The sequence below is a fragment of the Paramisgurnus dabryanus genome, chromosome 4, assembly GCF_030506205.2.
Source record: "Paramisgurnus dabryanus chromosome 4, PD_genome_1.1, whole genome shotgun sequence".
NCBI lineage: Eukaryota > Metazoa > Chordata > Actinopteri > Cypriniformes > Cobitidae > Paramisgurnus > Paramisgurnus dabryanus.
In genome coordinates, this window is record NC_133340.1 from 39,943,411 (window position 1) to 39,964,970 (window position 21,560).

General features: G+C 47.2%; 1 long non-coding RNA gene across 4 annotated transcripts in view; it reads left to right on the forward strand.

Moving 5' to 3' along the window:
- Positions 1–16,275, forward strand: part of LOC135735893 (uncharacterized) — a 226,346-nt gene extending 210,071 nt beyond the window's left edge. The window contains exons 3-5 of one of the 4 annotated variants that reach the window (XR_012336578.1): positions 15,034–15,408; positions 15,454–15,689; positions 15,870–16,275. This is a non-coding gene — a long non-coding RNA (uncharacterized lncRNA). Of the gene's footprint in view, positions 1–15,033; positions 15,409–15,453; positions 15,690–15,735 lie in introns of all 4 variants that reach the window. The other 3 variants (XR_012336577.1, XR_012336575.1, XR_012336580.1) reach the window with 3 other exon arrangements.
- The last annotated feature ends 5,285 nt before the right edge of the window (positions 16,276–21,560 follow it).

Below are 21,560 nucleotides of genomic sequence, written 5' to 3' on the forward strand. Positions count from 1 at the left end.
CACAGTATCTTGCGCACAGTTGTAGAGACTTCTGTATGCCACAGACTCAGCTGCGCGAGCACAGAGAGAGCGAGCAGCGAGCGCGGGCGAAAGAGAGAGAGACCTGCACCTCAGTGCTTATTATGAAATTTCAGAAATTACTCTTTCATTTGTTGGTGGATTGTTTCCCGTTTCTCTATCACACTCAGTCTAACATGCAGGAATGCCAAGTTGTCAACGCGCACTTAATTACATTACGCGGAATATAAAAATCTGTTACGTCTGATATTTTATTTCACGGTAAGTTACCACGGACCAATCAGCAGCCATGTAACGTACAGTTAGAGTGATTGACAGATAACCTGACAAGTTACAAAACAATATGAACGTGAACTTGGGAGGCCCCTGAACTTGGGAGGCCCCTGGGCTTCAGCCCAGGTTAGCCCGTGCATTAAGGCGGCCTTGGTGACTACATTGTATTTCAGAGACAGTAATAATGTCCGTTCATGGATAAAGATCCAGAGTCATACACTTTTGTGACACAGGCAGGGCCGTGCACAGACCTTTTGAGGGGCATGTGCTGAAACTGAAAAAGACACTATTTACTATTCACTATTAATGACATTTTTATAGATAATATATAGATATTCAGGGCTTCTTTAAAACTAATTACTTCACTATATATACAATATATATAATTTTAATTACTACAACATTACTGTAGTAAAATATGTTTTACCATGTTTTTTACATGTGAAGACATGCGGGCAGTATACAATACATAAAAAATCTATATGCAAAAGTATGCATATTAACACCGTGAACATTAACAACACTGTGTGACCATATATAATATAATTTATTGTTAATGAATTAAGTCTAGTCAGCATAAATCAAAGAAGAAATTTCTTAGAAATATATTTTACCTAGCTGACAATAAGGATCACTTACAATAAGGATCACAAGTGAAATGCAGTAACACCTGTTTTTTTCCCGGAAAATGTGTGCAAATGTGCAATATGTCGGTCATTAAAATGTGCAATTTGTCGCTCACATCAGTTTTTCCTGTTGTAAAATACATTTGGCCCAAATCTCAATTCATAAAATATGTAATACTGTATGCATAGGCGATTTAACTTCCTAAGACCCGAACTTTCGTTTGGCTTGCATTTTAGATTTCTGGGTTTTGAGCGAATCCAAAAAGATTGTGTCACAAGTTTTTTAATACCTTTAATTGGCTAAATGTATTTGTAAAACAGACAGTCAGTCAGACATACAGACATAAAGGGTGACCAATAGCATTGATTTATTGAAGAAAATAAATAAAAACACTTCCAAAAAAGGGCACTTCGGAGTGTAAGAAAAAAAGGGCATATGCTCTGCACAGGTTGAGCCCTACCTGTGCAGTGCACGTGCCTGTACACAGGTATTAGTGTACAGGCCCCCCATCACCCCCAATTTTTATCTGGTATTAGTGTTCGTTCCATTATAAAATTAGGTTTTCAAACATATGATATAACCAGTGGCATGGTGGTATACTGTACATCTATTTTAGTAAGGTATCATTGAACTTTTTTAAATTACATGAACACTGGTGCCCAACCATGTATCTACTGTATGTGAAATACAGCGAGACACAGCCCACTAAGACAACACTAACTTTGACCAAGTAACCTTGCACTGACTGATAAAATTATTTTATCCTGACTGTAAAGACAAGACTATCTAATCTATGTGGGCTGGTTCAACCCATGGTTATGTCAAATCTAGACAAACTCAACTATACACTAAAGATCTTATGTAATTTATTATGTAAACTATCTGCATATCTATATTCCCTAATAACTATATAGTTATTTGTAGGTCATAAAGCAGGTATCAGTGCACTTGGGCACATTCTTGTTTAGTCGACCATTGTTTATTGTTATGGTTACTGTGTAATTCTTCATTTGAGTAGTAAAATAGCTAGAAACGCTTGAATTTACGATCATTAATGTATTAATGTTTAATGTATGTTTGTTTAAAAACTGTAATTGTTTTTATTACTGTCCTGCAATATCATTTTACTCTCCACTGCTTGTATTAAATGGCTTCAAAACAAACTTCAAAATTTAATGGGGTCTTGAACCTCACCCTTTCCCTTTGTTAGTGTTTTCTTTTCATTCTCATTCACATTTTTTCTCAATGTGTTTATAGGAAGTTGAGAGCTGATATACAGACCAAATTTTCCCTCAGGGCTGCAGTTAATTGAAACGTTCCCCCTCTCTACTGGATTTTGTGTTCTCCCATAATCTCTTCGCCTCATCTGCTGTAATCTACTGCTGCATTATTTTAACAGCAAAACCATTGTTGCTGTGTTATTAAACGGCAATACAAACACAACCACCCACATCCCTCTATTAAAGCAAAAGGCCTAAAACAATTAAAAAGATACTAAAAATACAAGTCTCTAATCAGTTGCAACAGAATTGGTTGCAAACAGCAGTTTAAAATAAAATTGTTGTGAAATGTTGTGATAGACACAATAAATCTAAAAATGTAAACATATTAACACACTGTCAGCTTGGTCCCAAGCTGTCACTGCAGCTTTGAATAGGTCCCAATATGTATAATTTATGTACATAAATGTATACATTTGTTAGCAAAATGTAACAAAAACTGGTGTTTAGAATTGCTGGATTTTGAGACATGACAGCTGGTTTGTTATAGTAAGTTATATTAAACAGGCATTATAAATGTAAGAGTAGTTGCACTGATGTGTTTTGACCACAGAGAGGCAGTATTGATCCTTTTAAATGTTTTTGGTTATAGGTATTAAGTATTGAATAAATAAATGCACGTGCACAAAGCAGAGCATGTTTATGCAAATTCCAAATATTAAAATGCCGCAAAACATACATGCTCAACACATCTGCAAAAGCTACTTAAGTTAAATGTATTGTAAACAAGTATCTTTATATATACTAAAGGTAACAAATTGAATAGAATTTAAGGAATTCTTGTTAGATAAAGTGGCCGTGTGCTACTTGATATCTGGATGTAACACGAAGGATTAAATTGAAGTAATTAAAAATATATTGAAATTCAGATCAAAATTAATAAATCAGTAAACCTAACTACATAAAATTCAGTGACATTGAAAATTGTGAACCTTTCTGAACAACACCAAAAAAATATTAGTTTATGAGTTTATATGAGTTTTATATACTAAAGTGTATTTAGACATAGTTTAAAATATTATTTTTAAAGTATGATTTTTAATTATTATTTTGCCACAAAAGTATAGCAGATTGTGTGACTTGGTGTGATTCTGTAGCCATTGAAAAAAGATTGTTTAATATTCAATATCAAGCTATACTGATAAAGAAAAGGTGCATATGTTAGCAGATAACCAGTAAAGTTTAGTCCGCAATAGATTATACATCCTTAAAAGTGATTCACTTCCAAGTTCCATAGCTGACCTGCAGTAAAACAAGGAGTGTGACCAGGTTTGTATACAGTGTGCAAAGTACACACATATTCTGAACTGGCTTGCTCAGGGCTGCAGATATACAGGCATGACGGTCTTCCTTTTGAAGTCAATGCTGCTCTAATCTTGCACTTAAATTGGCAGAAATATGGGTCACGGCACCAATTTATCCTAGTTAACAAACCTGTAGAGTTTTCTATTTCCTTACCAAAATGCTCCAAGGCAAAGTACACATTCAAAACAATTCTGTACAATTAATTTAAAGTGTTTCCTAAATAGCTCCGACAGTGAAATATAAGGGGTCGAATGCTGACGCACAAAGAGAGGAACATTCTGTTACAGCTTGATCGAGCCGTCTTCAGAGCTGCACTTTTTATTCGTCTCTGTCTCTTGCTCTCTGCATCTGTCCCTCTTTGAAACAGAAACATACATAAGTACACAAAAAAATGCTGGATTGTTTTAACCCATAGTTACAAAAAGTTATTTTTAACCCAACTGTTGTGTTTGCCCATATTTGATCCAACTATGGGTTAAAACAACACAGTGTTTTTTGAGTGGATATACAGTATGGAATTTTGTATGAATATGTTATATAGTGAATTTGGTGATGTTTATTTGCAATTGTTTATTTGCTACAACATAAAGAAGATTCTGTGAAAATATAGAAGTTTCATTGGATGCACATGCCTTGCCGTGGTCACGCCCCTTGCCCGAAGTTAACTTCCAGTATGTGCTTGTTTATCAGTTTGGCAACTAAACTGACCCCTGAAACAAATACTGAAAATAAAATTGTTGGTTTCCAAAAGATATGGGGAAACAGTGAGCATGGATCACTGCTGTGCGGATTTGGCACAGGCAAGAATTTAAGGATCTGTGGCTAATATTGTATACATTAAAGGAATAGTCTACTCATTTTCAATATTAAACTATTACCTTAACTAAGAAGAGTTGATACATCCCTCTATCATCTTAGTGCGTGCACGTAAGCGCTGGAGCGCGCTGCGACACTTCGATAGCATTTAGCTTAGCCCCATTCATTCAATGGTACCAATCAGAGATAAAGTTAGAAGTAACCAAACACATCAACGTTTTTCCTATTTTAGACGAGTAGTTATACGAGCAAGTATGGTGGCACAAAATAAAACGTAGCGCTTTTCTAAGCGGATTTAAAAGAGGAATTATATTGTATGGCGGAACAGCACTTTTGGGAGTACTTCAACTTGGCGCAGTAACACCCTCCCTCTACTATTATGAGAGGGAGAAGGGGAGCGGACTTTTCAGGCGAGTCGAAGTACTCCCAAAAGTGCTATTACGCCATACAATATAGTTCCTCTTTTAAATGTTCAAAGCAGCAGTGGCCAGTGAATTCTTTTTCAAGGGGGAAAAAAGAGAAGCTCATCAACATGTATTTAGCCCATCATGTCAAAATATGTAAACTTATGTGCATCACATGTCATGTCAAAATAAGCGCCTGCTGTAGACGCTTAGAAGGAGTTTATGATAAAGGAGACGCATGTGTAATTAGAGTTTAGTGTTTAGTTACTGTCTTGCAAGTATTTTGTAAACGTGAGCATCTCTTTTATCATAAACCTTTTAGACGCATGATGCACATGGTTCACATGACGCAACAAATACACTATTTGCTCCCCTCAGAAGAGAAGTCACCGGCCGCCACTGTTTCAAAGTTAAAGAAACATAAAACATTAGCAAGTCTTTATCTTTACAGAATAAACTAAAATAACACACTCATCCACAACTCATTCTGCAAACCAAAATCGAAATAAAATAAAAACAGAAAAAGGTTGATGAGAATTTGTGGTTCCCAGAATGCTTTGCATGAGGCTGTTATTTTATAGTTTAATTATGTAAAGACAAAGACTTGTTAATGTTTAATGTCTACAGTAAGTTACTGGCAAACAGCTGCATAACTACAGCAATTTTTTTTACACTTTACCGGAAGTTTGGCTCACAAAAGCCGTTTGTTTATGTTGTTGCCGCTGAAACCGTCTATAACTTAGGCTTTTTTTACCTTGACTGAGTATCTGACTTAGCCTGGGTTTGACAGAAAGAATAACAAATACTGTATCTCCTGCCAAAACTTGAAACAAGAGAATAAACAAAAAGTAGAAAATTAAAAGCTTGTTTAATATTTAGTTTACCCACCAAAGGTTGACAACTGACATTTTCTGGGATCTTGGCTTCGTACCTTATTCGTGAAAAGACTTTCAGCTGTTTCAGATTTTTTCTACTACTGTAAAGGGTTTTTTCAGAGTGTTAAAGCATTACATTATGTTTGACTTTTTTGTACATATATGAGTAGGTGAATATTAAAGACTGCAAAAGTTCGACCTGACAGAGCTCATAAAGACGATGATCTGAGGTGTATGCTGGTGTTTGTGTGTGTGTGCAAGAGTGTATGAAGGTCACGGGAGTAAGATCACAGGATTAAGGAGCTTGAAAGCTTTTGAACTCTTCAGAGAGTGCCACTATGACACCTGCGAACACATTCATGTTCCCCCACAATCACACTACACTGGGGAGATGATTACTTCATCCCTGCATGCACAAAACAAAGAAAATACAGCAACAAAGAAACAGTAGACTGAGACAAAAAGCGAAAGGGATCAAAACAAGAGAGACAGTCAGAATATTGAAGAGCTAAGTGCTTGAACTTTCCCATACACCCTGTGTCAGTGTGTCAATGTGTGTGGTTATAAGTATTTAAGATTGTCTGAGTGACTACACATCAACAGGGATGTATTGTTTTATTGATTAAAATATTGATTATTTTGGTATTTAATAAAGTGAGGTATTCATTTTCTGTATAGTCTGAAAGGTGCAATTGGAATTTTAAAAGGATCTCTTAACAGAAATGCAATATAATATACATAACTATATCATCAGTTATGTGTTTTTACCTTACTTAATAAATTGTATTGTTGTAATTACTTTGCAATGAGCCGTTTTTGGGTCCCCAAACATGGAAGTCACCATGATGTGCTGTCATGTTTCTACAGAAGCCCAAAATGGACAAACTGCTCTACAGAGCACATTCTGTCACTACAGTATACGTTGTCTCAGATGATGATGTGTTTGTCCTGTGGCGGCTATTTTCAAACAACCTAATTTTCTCACACAACCCTATTAGATTTTAAAGCTTATTAAAACATCAAGCTACATCATTATATACTATAATGGCTTGAGCAGTCAAAGCTTAAGTTTTCTGCTTAAACCCTTTCATGGATAATTAACTGTGCAAATAAAAGCACACTTCAGTTGAAATGGATAATTACCCTGGCTAAGCAAGTTCAATTATTTGGGCAAACAATCCAAGTTCTACTCTTATTAAACTATTTCAACCAGTCAATAGAAAACAAAACTTAGGCAGTCTAAATCATGATTTTTTTTGAGTATGCTCAAATGGTTCGATTTGTTGTGTAGCTCAGGTGAGCTTGCAAGTCTGCCATACCACTACATATATAACCAGTGATACAAAGAAAGAACAGATTGGGTCTGAAAAACCAACAAATCTACAGTACAATCATTTGTAAACTATCATTCCACACTATGATTTCAGTCAGTGATATGTGAGTCCATGGACGCTATTGACGTTCAATTCGACATGGATGAAAACGTGGGTGTGAGAACACAAAGCACAGTCCATTTAATAGGCTGCACTGATGCATCTTGCTGTCTACTGTTAAGCCATATAAAATATGTCTTAAAAAATGATTTATCAAATACCACAGGACAGTACAAAGTAGTAAACAAACTGTACAGTACAGTACACCCAATCCTCACAAAAAATAATGGCAAGAGTTGAGAGACAGTTATGAATCTCTTGGAAATTCGGGAATGTTATGTGTGCTTTAATAAAGATAGGACATCTTGTACCATTGAGTTTCAACCCGATGTTCTCGTTTCCCTGCTCCATTAGGGCAATTCGTGCACGTATTGTTTTCTTTCCAGTCTTGTTGTCTCTTATAGGGATTACTCATGAGTTAGATTTGAGCCTGAGTTAAATATCAGATTTGTAGTAAGAACAAAAAATATGCTGCATTTTCTAATGTTTGGACTTATTTGGAACAGAACAACAAATAGGAGTTCAGAACGCTCATACTTAAACAAGAGGAATTTATGATAACAAAAGCTGTGAGATTTTTAAGGAAAAAATAAAACTGTATTTAGTACACTCTCAGAAATAAAGAAACAAAAGCTTTCACTGGGATGGTACCTTTTAAAAAAGGCCCTAATATGTACCATTTCGGTAGATACTGTACATACCATTGAGGTATCAATATGTACCTCTAAGTACCAATGTGTACCTTTGAGATAACAATATGCACTTTTTAGATAGCAAAGTGTACTTTTTGAAAAGGTACCACCCCAGTGACAGCTTTTGTACCTTCTTGTAACTTTTTTCTGAGTAATATAATATTTATTAAAATAAAATAATATAGAAAAACACTTTGCAAACCTGTCAGAAAAAAATGGTCATAAAATAGTCCATTGCTGTCACTTGGGACGGTACCCTTTCAAAAATGATACATTTGCACATACAGAGTTTATAATAAGTATAGTGGTACCAAAGAGGTCATGTTGAGGTTCATATTGGTACTAAACAGTGCATATTAGAAACCTCAAATGTACATAACGATACCAAACTAATATCATAGGGAAAGAAAGTTTTGTATACCCTACACCAAAGAGCACCTAACTAATTTTTCCCAAACAAAAATTTTTTCAGCTATTTTTGGATTTTTTCTGATTTCATAATACCATAGGGACTTTTAAATAGGTACTGCCCCAGTGACAGCTTGATATCTAACAGTGTACAGTAAGTGAGTTACAGTACACTTATTACAGGAACTAGTGAACGTCAAACCAGTTTAGTTGCCAGCCAGGATATTTAAACATTATGCCACCTAAAATATTGCATTTAGGCCAAAACTTTTTTGTTTTTGTGCTCCATACAAAAAGTCATAATGCGTTGAAATGACAGTAGAGTGAGTACATGTTGACAAAACTTTTACTTTTAGGTGAACATCTACTTAGACCTCATGGACCCCTCCCAATTTATTATGCATGGATAATGATTTTGTTGGGTTCATACTGCATTCATTGTGCATTTATAAAAAGTTTGCTAACATAAAAAATGATATTTCATGGATTAAAAATGTCACCTTAATTTAATAATGTAAAACAAGAGTTCCCTTTCAATACGGTTCACTTCGCATTGCGTCAGTTTGCTGACGCTATGGGGGGGAAACTCCTGTTTACTCCGTGATTGAAGCCTATTGGTTAACGTCTGTAGAAAATACAGACCAATGACGTTTGAGCCCGCGCGGGGGCGTGGCACACGTCCCTATATAAGCCGGTGAAATACGTCAAGAGCTCATTACTTTTCTCCTTCAGCGCGAACCTTCTCGCTGCTCCGAAGAAGAAGCCCTTACTCGCCGTCGATCCAAGCACTGCAGCGGACTACAACACACCAGCGTGTTCCCCTGCCGCTTTCCGGTGAGCCTACAAGAGTATCTAAAAGAGCAGAAGCGCGTTGAGATAATGTCGCTTCGGCATTGCGGCTCCTGCCGAGCCCCTTTGCCCGTGGAGGATTTCCACAAAGAGTGCGTCATCTGTCTGGGTCCTGCCCACGCCGAGGCCGTACTCATTGAGGCGGGCTGCGCCCACTGCGAGCTCCTTCCTATCGCGGTGCTGCGCTCCCGCCTCGAGATCTTTAAACGGAAGGCTTCCCGTGCTCTCCCGCCTAAACAGCAGCGGAGCCGTGAAGCTGGAAGACACCCTGAGACCGAGTCCACGCCGGCTCATCCCCCGCGTGCTCTGTCTCCCCGCCGTCATCCTGTCACCTTCGCCCGTGAGGACTTACGCCCCCTGCCGAGTGCTAGCGGCATGGTTTCCTTTGGGTCCGGTGACAACTTGGAGATGATGTCATCCTCTGAGGAGTTGGAGGATTGGGCGGCTTCGGATGACGACGCCCACGCAGCCGCCGCCGATGAACCTACCGAGTCGCGTCCTCACGACTCTGAGCTCATCCGCATCTTGACGCAAGCTACGGCGGAGCTCAATATCAAGTGGTCGCCGCCGTCAGAGCCTCAACTCAGCCGGTTGGACGAGTGGTTTCTGCAGCCCGGGCGCCGTCAATCATCCCGCCAACGGCAGGCGCCGTTTTTCCCGGAGGTTCACCAGGAGCTCACCAAATCCTGGCGTGCTCCCCACTCCACCCGAGCTCAGAGCGCCGTCTCCCACGTCCTCTCCGTAGTGGACGGCGCCGACGAACACGGCTACTCTAAGATGCCGCCGCTCGAGGAAACTGTCGCCGCCCATCTCTGCCCGTCTTCAGCCGGCGGATGGAGGGCTAAGTTGAACCATCCGTCGAAGCCCTGTCGCCTTACATCGACCCTGGCGTCGAAATCCTACGCCGCCGACGGACACGCTGCATCCGCTCTCCATACGATGGCGGTACTGCAGGTATACCAGGCAAAACTCCTCCGCGACATGGACGAGTCAGGTCCGGACCCGTCGACCTTTCAAAACCTGCGCAGCGCGACTGATCTGGCCCTTCGCGCCACTAAAGTCGCCACTCAGGCTGTAGGAAGAGCCATGGCCAGCCTGGTTGTTCTGGAGAGACATCTGTGGCTGAACTTGACGGAAATCAAGGACACGGACCGGGTTGCCCTTCTTGACTCGCCCGTGTCACCGTCGGGGCTCTTCGGCTCCGCTGTGGAGGGGTTCACCCAGCGCTTCACTGAGGCACAGAAATCGTCGCAGGCTATGCGGCATTTTCTACCGAAACGATCTGCCTCAGCGTCTGAGACCGGCCGCCCAAAACCGCCGCCAACTCAACGCCCTAAGCCAGCACCAGCTCAGCCCCAGCCGAGAGCTGAACCGGAGGTCAAGCGCCAGCGTCCTGCACGACCGGCTGGCCCGCCTCGACGCCGCGGTCCCCGTCCTAGGATTACGCTGGACCCGACGCCGGCACCGCCTCCCTGAAGAGAGTCTGAGGAGGAAAAGAGGCTCTGGTCCCGCTTCGGCCGGCCCGCCCTCGAAAGTTCTGCGTGTTTCAGTCCCCTCGGGCGCTGGACACACCCTCGCTGTAACAGCGAAACACAAATTTTTACCTTTTCACAAAAAGAGCAAATTTCCTCCTCTGTACACACAAACACACACACACGGCTTAACGTCCATAAGCATATCGACGCTCGCCGTCAAATTTCACGTTTGGCAATCCACCCCCGGTATGCCGGGCTGGATTCTAAACGTAATCCAACACGGTTATTCACTTCAATTCGCACGGAGACCACCCCGGTTTCGCGGCGTTCTCTACACCACTGTCCCAGACGATCGTATACAGATCCTCAGGGAAGAGGTGCGTTCTTTATTACTAAAAGACGCGATAGAGACGGTCCCGGCGGATCAAAGCGAATCAGGCTTTTACAGTCGTTATTTTCTCGTTCCAAAGAAAGACGGCGGCCTCAGACCGATATTGGATCTACGCGTTTTGAATCGCGCCCTTGCCAAACGGCCGTTCAAAATGCTCACAGCCAGACGAATCATGGCGTTAATTCGACCGGGCGATTGGTTCATATCAGTGGATCTGAAAGACGCTTACTTTCACATTCCGATAGCGCCACGTCACAGGCCGTTCCTAAGATTCGCGTTCGACGGGACAGCATACCAGTACAAAGTTCTGCCCTTCGGATTATCTCTGGCACCACGCACATTTACCAAATGTGCGGATGCGGCTCTCGCCCCTCTCAGACAGAGCGGCATCCGCATATTGAATTACCTCGACGATTGGCTTATTCTGGCACAGTCAGAGAGGGAAATTACTGCGCACAAGACCATTGTACTCCAGCATTTGGAGAATTTGGGGTTCAAAATCAACCTCCAGAAGAGTTTGCTCACCCCCACGCAGCGAATCACGTTCTTAGGCACGACGCTCGACTCATTAAAGATGCGGGCATGGCTTACACAGGAACGCGCGCTCACGGTCAGACGCGAGGCGGCATCGTTCAAAGCGGGTTCACATCTCCCTCTCAAACGATTCCAGAAAATGCTGGGTCTGATGGCAGCAGCATCCCCACTAATACCGTTGGGAATGCTGTTCATGAGGCCGCTCCAGTTTTGGTTGAAAGCGAAAGTTCCGCCCCGTGCTTGGTTGTCGGGCCGCTTATTAATCAAAATCACGTACAGCTGCGTGAAAGCGCTTTCGATATGGACATCCCCTCACCTTTTCCTCTCGGGCACGGAGCTCGGCTCCGTGAGCAGGAGGAAAGTGGTGACTACGGATGCGTCTGCGACGGGTTGGGGCGCTCACTGCGACGGCGAGCTCGCCTTCGGTGCGTGGAACAACCAGTTGTCTCAGCTACATATCAACCACCTCGAGATGTGGGCGGTTATCTTAGCGCTACGACACTTTCGACCGAAACTCCAACATCAACACGTTCTAGTGCGGTCGGACAGTATGACGGTGGTTTCGTTCATAAACCACCAAGGAGGGCTGAGATCTCGCTCCCTATCCAGGCTGGCGAAACGGCTTTTATTATGGGCTCACGCGAACGTACGTTCGTTAAAAGCGACTCACGTACCGGGTGTAGCCAATACGGGTGCAGACATTCTCTCGCGCAACGGTCCGCCGCCGGGAGAATGGAGACTGCATCCTCAGACGGTCGAGAGAATATGGACCGTCTTCGGCCGGGCGGAGATCGATCTGTTTGCATCAGACGAGAACGCGCATTGCCCGATCTTCTTCTCGAGACATCACGATGCCCTGTCGCAAGCATGGCCGGCGTGTCTTCTGTATGCTTTTCCTCCGGTGGCCCTGTTACCACAGGTCCTTCAGAGGATAAGAGAGACGAAATGCGCGATAATTCTGGTCGCTCCGTTTTGGCACAATCAACCGTGGCTCCCCGACCTATGGCAGCTGAAAACATCAGCACCATGGCCAGTACCGCTGAGGAAAGACCTCCTATCTCAGGCGAGAGGGACGATATGGCATCCACAGCCGGAGCTATGGAATCTACACGTTTGGTCTCTGAACGGCAACCTTCACGCCTTTCAGGACGAGTGTTAAATACTCTAACTGAAGCTAGGGCCCCATCTACCAGGCGCCTTTACGCTCAAAAGTGGTCTATTTTTTCTGATTGGTGCACGACGAAAGACTTAAACCCAAACACCTGTGAAGTGGAGCATATTCTCTCCTTTCTGCAGGAAATGCTGGACAGCGGTCGCGCGCCCTCGACGCTTAAAGTGTATGTGGCGGCGATAACGGCGAATCACGCCCTTATCGCCGGTCGCACCGTGGGAAAACATGATCTAATCATTAAATTCCTCAGAGGCGCTCGCAGACTACACCCACCGCGACCTAACACGGTCCCGTCTTGGGATCTGTCCACGGTCCTGAAAGCGCTGCGCGGTCCCCCTTTCGAGCCCCTCGAGCAGGCTGACCTGCGCGCTCTCTCGTTTAAAACCGCTCTCCTCCTGGCGTTGGCATCGGTTAAACGAGTGGGCGATTTACACGCGTTTTCAATTGACCCGTCGTGTCTGGAATTCGGTCCTAACGATAGCAAAGTGATCCTTAGACCGAGAGCGGGATACATTCCTAAAGTTCTGACCACGCCATTTAGAGTTCAGGTGGTTTCACTTCTCGCCCTTCCAACGGCGGACGGCGAACAAACCCCGAACACGCTCTGCCCCGTCAGAGCGTTAAGAATATACACGGACCGTTCTGCCTCATACCGCAAGTCAGATCAGCTGTTCGTAAGCTTCGCACAACATTCCTTAGGTATGCCGCTCACTAAACAGAGGCTATCTAAATGGATCGTCGAAGCCATTGCTTTGGCTTACGCCTCCCTGAATGAACATTGTCCAGTTGGTTTAAAAGCTCACTCCACGAGGGGTATGGCTTCATCTTGGGCTTGGTCTACGGGGATTTCTATCGTTGACATTTGTAACGCGGCCGGCTGGTCCTCGCCGTCTACGTTTGTCAGATTTTATAGCCTGGATGTCCCTGCCTTACAAGCACAGGTCTTATCGGCTTAATGATTCACGCGATTGCGTTTCTGTATGCCTTTGTCACGGGGTGACGATCTTTCAGGGCGGAACCAAAAGTTGAGGAAGTTTTGGTTCCGCCCGGATGTTTCCGTCCAGACCGGAAAGACGGGAACACCGGACATCCGGCAGATTCGCGGAGGCTGTAATCAGCCGATTGGGCACAGCTGTGCCTAGTTGAAGAGATCGCCGGGCAATTGGATGATTGAGGAACAGAGAGGAGTATATAAAGCACAGTTAGAACACAGTTAGGGGTGCTTAGTGTGTGCTGGGAAACGGAGCTGTGCTCATTGTTGGACGTGGTGGGTGTTTGTGTTTCTCTCTCTCCCTCTCTCTCGTTGTAAATCTTTATTGTGGACCTGCTGGAGTGAACAGGAAAACCCTATGGGCAGGAAGGAACGCTGTTCTAACCAATACTGAAGGAGTAAAGCAGGAAGAAAAATTGACCTTCTGGTACAACGTAAACAAAGGCTATTCGCCGTGAGTATACCCTTTTCTGTGTGGAGTAACTGGCAAAAGTTAACTTGTGTAACTATTGGAAACCTCCAGGAGAAGGAGGGCGGCCCTACCCCTATAAGAGTGTGGTGGGCGAGCCGTGAGAAGTCAAACTTCAAACAGCCGCTGCAACGAGACTTATTGTGGTCGTAGTTCCCATCGCCTTATCGTAGCCCAAGCGCAGTGGAGGACACCGGGCGCTTCCCTTGTTGTGGTGCACTTATAGTGTGGTGAGTGAGACTGTGTAATAAATCTTTTTCACGTTTGGAGTGGTGCTGTGTATTGCTGTGGGTTGCTGTGTGTCTTGTAGACGAAGCCCCGCATCATCCATTTTTCTTCCACTGGGCAGAGGACGGAGAGGCCAACGACTACAGAAATCACTGTTATTATACGTAGTGTGCTGTTTGGAGTACGAAGGGACACAGACTGAGAGCTGTCCGTGACCGTGAGTAAACCATTGGAAACTTTCGTGGTGTATACTTACCTGTGTCTGTTTTGTCGCAGAGTCAGAGGCGAAAGGGTCCGCCGCCCCGTGGTCTCTACGAAAAGGGCGCCCCCGTCTAGGAATCGATCGGCCTATGGGCATTGGAGATAGGGCAGCGCTCGACCCGGTGAAGTGGTGTGGGACCTTTTCGCCCCTCTGCTGACCTACGGAGGAGAACCATAACTACCCAGAAAGCTGTAAACAGCAGAGCCGGTGAGAAATACTTGAAGTCTCAGTAACAGTGTCTTTGTGTCCTAGCGACCACCTGTGTAGAGAGAGAGAACGAGAGTGAATCATTGAAGAGCAAACTGTGAACGTGATACCTGCCCAGAAAGCTGTAAACAGCAGAGCCGGTGAGAAATACTTGAAGTCTCAGTAACAGTGTCTTTGTGTCCTAGCGACCACCTGTGGAGAGAGAGAGAACGAGAGTGAATCATTGAAGAGCAAACTGTGAACGTGATACTTACCCAGAAAGCTGTAAACAGCAGAGCCGGTGAGAAATACTCGAAGTCTCAGTAACAGTGTCTTTGTGTTCTAGCGGCCACCTGTGGAGAGAGAGAGAACGAGAGTGAATCATTGAAGAGCAAACTGTGAACGTGATACCTACCCAGAAAGCTGTAAACAGCAGAGCCGGTGAGAAATACTTGAAGTCGCAGTAACAGTGTCTTTGTGTCCTAGCGACCACCTGTGGAGAGAGAGAGAACGAGAGTGAATCATTGAAGAGCAAACTGTGAACGTGATACTTACCCAGAAAGCTGTAAACAGCAGAGCCGGTGAGAAATACTCGAAGTCTCAGTAACAGTGTCTTTGTGTTCTAGCGGCCACCTGTGGAGAGAGAGAGAACGAGAGTGAATCATTGAAGAGCAAACTGTGAACGTGATACCTACCCAGAAAGCTGTAAACAGCAGAGCCGGTGAGAAATACTTGAAGTCTCAGTAACAGTGTCTTTGTGTTCTAGCGGCCACCTGTGGAGAGAGAGAGAACGAGAGTGAATCATTGAAGCGCAAACTGTGAACGTGATACCTACCCAGAAAGCTGTAAACAGCAGAGCCGGTGAGAAATACTCGAAGTTTCAGTAACAGTGTCTTTGGGTCCTAGCGGCCACCTGTGGAGAGAGAACAGGACGAGAGTGAATCATCGAAGAGCAAACTGTGAACGTGCTACCTACCCAGAGAGCTGTGAGCAGCAGAACCGGTGAGCAATACCCGAAGTCCAAGTAACAGTGTCATTTGTGTCCTAGTGGCCGCCTGTGGAGAGCAAGGAGAAACAATTGGAGAACAGACTGTGTAACGTGATACCTACCCAGAGAGCTGCAAGCAGCAGAGCCGGTGAGAAACACCTCAAGTGCAAACTAACAGTGCTTTTGTGTCGCAGTGACTATCTGTGGGGCACAAGGCGAACGTGGGCGGACGTACGACAGGGAACGTAAGGGCACGTGGGGCGAGGACCCCCTGCCGACCCGAGGAAAGATACACCGACAGTGGAGATCCTCCTTACCAGTCACACCAAAATTATTCTGCCTCCAGGACGGAAGAAGGAGGGCGCCACGGTTAGCAGGGTCCAGGCCGGAGCCTGACGTTTCCCTTTCCCCCCCCAGCTTATGGTGGTTGGCACCCTCGTTGCCCTTGGCCTGTCTGCCGTGGCTGCAGCCTCCCTGGAGGGAGAAGAAGAGGCCTATTAGTTTTAATTTCCCCTTTCCCCAAATTCCCAGTTCTTTTAAATATTTAAACTAAATAAAGCTTGTTTTAAATTTTACTTACCTGTTCCCGTGTTTGTCTGGTCATTGGGTTGGCTTTGGGGACCTCCTCGAGGTGGGAGTTGCAAAGGGGGCGTGGCTTTAGTTAAAATAGCCAGCCCCTGGTGGTGACAGATTTTGGCGTAGTCGGCAGGGCCCCACCTCGAGTTGAGTAACCAAGGTCACCCAATGACTGACAACGCGGGGCCTGCAGCCCCACCCCGTGCCACATCTATTATCATGGGAAGCCCATGGATCCAGAAATATGGAGGAGCAGAGTCGGAGGTACGACTGACCGAATGGAAGGCCCAATTAGAGTACTTGGCCGACTTACAGGGCCTTAGCGCCGCTCAGCGGCTCCAGTTTGTGTTGAACTCCCTAGAGGGAGAAGCACGGCGAGAGGTACAAGCCGCCCCCGAAGCAATCCGAGCCACCGCCCAGACTGTGTTCCAGTTCCTTACTGAACAATATGGCGACCATACCCCCGTAGCTGTCCTCCGTTCACAATTTTTTAATTGTAAGCAAGGCCCCAGACAACCTATTAGAGCTTTTGCCCTCAGGCTGCGAGAGCAGTTCACTCGCCTGCAGGCCCGACGAGACCATGGGCTAGGGGACGGAGAAACCTTGTTACGCGACCAGTTCCTCCTGGGGATGAAAGAGGGCCCCGTGAGACAAAGTCTGAGGGTCCAGTTTCGACGGGACTCCGGGCTTACCTTTGAGGACCTAAAGAAGGAGGCGCTGGCCTTGGAAGGTGATGAGGTCGAAGTAAGTGAAACCCCTGTATGTGCAGCCGTAAGTGGGAACACCGCAGCACCACCTGAACACGCAGATTGGAAGCAAGCCCTCAGAGTAGAATTGTTGAAAGATGTCCGAGAGCAGATGTCAGAACTATCTAAGACTCTTCTGGGAGAACTTCGTCAAGGTAGGGCGCAAGAGGAACCGAGGCCGGCACCCCGAGAGCGAGTCTACTCTGAGAGGGGCCGAGAGCCACCGGGGCGCCCAAACCGTTTTAACCGGCCCCGCTTTGAGTGGGATGACCAAGGGCGGCCAATCTGCAATCGTTGTGGAGAACCAGGGCATTATAGCCGTCAGTGTGGGCCTCGCAGGACATCGGAAGGGGGTTTTTAGGACGACCGGCCACAGTGGGTCGTGTGGCCGGGACCCCTCGAGGAGACCCGGGAAGACGTGATAACTCAAGAGACCAGATGGTTGGGCATAGCCCAATGGCGGAAGTGAAGGTATGTGGCAAGACAGTACAGTGCCTGGTAGATACGGGCTCTCAAGTGACTTTGTTTGCCGAAAGTCTCTCGCAGGAAGTATTCGGGAAGCAGAGAACCCAAGGAGGGGAGGCCCCCTGGCTGAAGTTGCGGGGCGCCAACGGCTTAGAGATTCCTTACATTGGCTATCGGCTGACGGACTTAGAAGTTCACGGGGTGTTAGTTCCCCAAAAAGGGGTAATCATCGTGGAAGACAGGTGTTTGGGTGTCCATCGAGCCCTATTAGGGATGAACGTGCTCTCCGAGTGTTGGGAGGAGTTATTTCGGGCTAAGCCCGGCCCTAGGATCTCCCCTGTTGAGAGGCCCCTATGGGAGCGAGTAGTCGCCGACTGTCGTCGGGTCCAGATGACCCAGGTCCGCAGAGGCCGGGAAGAGGTAGGGAGAGTGATGTGTCGCTATGCTCTATCTATCCCCCCTAGGAGTGAGGCCATGGTGTGGGTGAGAGTGGCCCCCCGAGGAGTTGGCCCCGAAGAGTGGGTATTGGTTGAACCCCACGCTGATTGCCCCCAAGTGGAAGTAGCACGAGGCCTAGCGGCGGTCCACCGGGGGAGGGTCCCTGTAAAGGTTCGAAATGACCACCCCTACCCAGTACACTTACACCGACACCAGCGGCTGGCCCGACTAACGGGGGTTGCGCCCCATCAGGTGAGGGAGGAGAGAGATGTTAGTTTCCGTCAGGTGTGCCCCACTGTCATCGAGGTGGCCCTGACGCAGATGGAAGCCCCTTCGAACAACGGGGAGAGGGACGTGCCGAGACACCTGGCAGGTGAGTCCCTGCAAGGGGAAAAACTGGAACAAAACAGACACAAAGACTCCAAGCCCTCCTTCAGAAATGGCAACATGTGTTTGCAAGACACGAGGAGGATTACGGATGCACTAAGGTAGTAGAACATCATATTCCGACTGGAGATGCAGGACCCAGTAGAGAGAGGTACCGGCCGATCCCACCCACCTTGTATACAGAGGTACGCTCACTATTGCAGGGCATGCTGGGGCGGGGCATCGTCCGGGAGAGCAGTAGCCCATGGGCAGCCCCCATCGTACTTGTGCAGAAGAAGTCGGGAGCTTGGAGGTTTTGTGTGGACTATCGTAAGCTCAACCTGGTGACCAAGAAAGACGCTTTTCCCCTGCCCCGGATCGAAGACTCTCTTGCGGGTCTCACGCGGTCTGCATGGTACTCCACTCTGGATCTGGCCAGTGGGTATTGGCAGGTGCCAGTGGCCGAGGCCGATAGGGAGAAGACCGCTTTCACGACCCCGTTTGGATTATTCGAGTGGGAACGGATGCCCTTCGGGCTCTGCAACGCCCCAGCCACGTTCCAACGCCTGATGCAGCGCTGTCTGGGAGGTCAGTTAATGGAGTCAGTCTTGGTATATCTAGATGATGTAATTGTGTACTCCCCAGATTTCGATTCCCACCTCCGGCACCTCGAAGAGGTTTTCCAGGCAATGGAGAAATATGGGCTGAAGTTGCAACCCGATAAATGCCATCTGCTGAGGCGAGAGGTCCAGTTCCTGGGTCACGTGGTCAGCGCTGCTGGGGTGGCTGTAGACCCTGGGAAAGTCTCTGCAGTAAGAGATTGGAGTGCACCCAAGACTGTGAGGCAAGTGCGTTCATTTCTAGGGTTTGTGGGATACTACAGACGGTTTATAAAAGATTTTTCCAAGATCGCTAAGCCACTTAACCAGCTGCTGGTCGGTACAGGGCGGAACCGGGGACGGGGATCACCCCCTATTGACTGGGATGAGTCCTGTGAGGGGGCATTTCAGAGATTGAAACAGGAATTGTTACAGGCTCCTATCTTGGCCTATGCAGATTTTACTCAACCATTTATCTTGTATACAGACGCTAGCAACCTGGGGTTGGGAGCGGTCTTGGCCCAACGACAAGCGGGAACAGAACGGGTGATTGCCTACGCAAGCCGAAGCCTCCACCCAGCTGAGAGGAACGATGCAAACTACAGCTCATTTAAACTGGAACTGCTGGCCCTGAAGTGGGCCCTGAGCGAGAAGTTTAAGGACTACCTCTGGGGTGCTAAGGTAACGGTGATTACGGACAATAATCCTTTGGTGCACTTACAGACAGCGAAGCTGGGAGCTGTGGAGCAGCGCTGGGTGGCACAACTGGCCAATTTCGAGTACCAACTGCAGTATCGGCCGGGGCGAGAACACACGAACGCTGACGTCTTGTCCCGATTGCCAGAGGCGGATAACCCCGGTTGCCGGGAAGGCCAGGAAGAAGAAAGCCAAAGGGAAGGCTATCTGATAGGGGCCGTGGAGGCACCAGGAGGCCAGCAGGAGGCGGTGCCGGAGAATTGGGGCTGGGACCCCTGTCGGTGGAAAGCAAGGCAGGCCCAGGATCAGGATGTGTGCCAGGTAAAGATGTGGGTGGAGCAGGGCCGACGGCCAACATCGTCTGAAAGGCTGACCCAAACAGAGACGGGAAAAAGACTGCTGGGACAGTGGGACAAGCTGGAACTCCAGGAAGGGGTGCTGTGCCGGAAGGTTAGTGACCCGAAGCTGGACGAAGAGGTGCGCCAGATCGTGGTGCCCGCTGATCAAGCAGCCGCCTTGGTGTCCGCCTACCATGATCAGCTGGGACACCAGGGACAGGAACGGACAGTATCGCTGCTGCGCAGGTTTTTCTACTGGCCGGGGCTAGAAGCATCAGTACGCAGTTTGGTCCAAGCTTGCCCCAGGTGTATGTTGTTTAAATCTCGACGAGAGGCTCGAGCACCGATGGTGCCCATACATGCCAAAGCCCCCCTCCACATCAGGGCGATGGATTTCCTGACACTGGGCCGGCCACAGGACCGCTATCCGAACATCTTAGTAATCACCGACCTGTTTACAAAGTACGCATGGGCAGTTCCCACCCTCGATCAGACGGCAAACACCACCGCAACGGCTCTATGGCGGCACGTCTTCCAAACATTCGGATGTCCAGAGTTCCTGCACTCAGACCAAGGGGCCAATTTCGAATCAAAGGTGATCCGAGAACTATGCCAGCTGTACGGGTGCACGAAGACCCATACGACGTCGTATCACCCTCAAGGAAATGGCTGTTGTGAGAGGTTTAATCAGACCCTGTTGGGGCTCCTAGGGACCCTGGACCAACGGAAGCAGAGCGATTGGGTGAGTGCTCTACCGAACCTTTTGCAAGCTTATAATAATAGCGTTCATAGTACGACGGGGTATGCCCCCACTTATCTGATGTTCGGCAGACATGTGCGGATGCCCACGGATCTGGTCTTGGGAGTGGCCGCTGGCCAAGAGGAAGGGAGCGTGATGGAATGGGTGGGGCGCCACCACCAACGGCTGCACTTTGCTTACGAACAGGTATCCCAGAAGATACGGGCTACAGGGGAAAAGAACAAGCGGTTGTACGACCGGACGGCCCGGGACGCCCCCTTGTTACCAGGAGAGAGAGTCTTGGTACGAGACAATCGGCGGCAAGGCAAAGGAAAGCTGAGTGACCGTTGGGAGACCATCCCGTACGTAGTCTGCAGCCAACAGAGGCCGGGACAGCCGGTGTACACCATCCGGCCGGAAGGAAAAGCCGGCCCTGAACGTGTGGTACACCGAAACATGATTCGCCCTTGCCCAAATTATCCCGAGGTCGCGAAGGAGGTAGTGGCGGAGCCGGCACCGACGGCCCCCTGGATGGAAGGATGGGCTGTGGTACCAGGCCTACCCGTGGTGGCACCACCCCCGGCCGCCCCAGGAGAGCCAGAGCTAGCACCTGAGCCAGTTGAACCCCCGGCCGCCCAGAGGCAACCAGAGCCAGTACCAGAGACAGCCGAACCCCCGGTCGCCCAAAGACAACCTGAGGTTGTGCCCGAGCCCGCCGAACCTGATTCCCCTGTGAGGCGCTCCCAACGGGAGAATCAAGGCCGACCCCCTTCCCGTTACGGTGAGTGGACTACTCAAAAGCATTCCAGGGACTAGAATGCATTGGCGGGGGAGGATGTCACGGGGTGACGATCTTTCAGGGCGGAACCAAAAGTTGAGGAAGTTTTGGTTCCGCCCGGATGTTTCCGTCCAGACCGGAAAG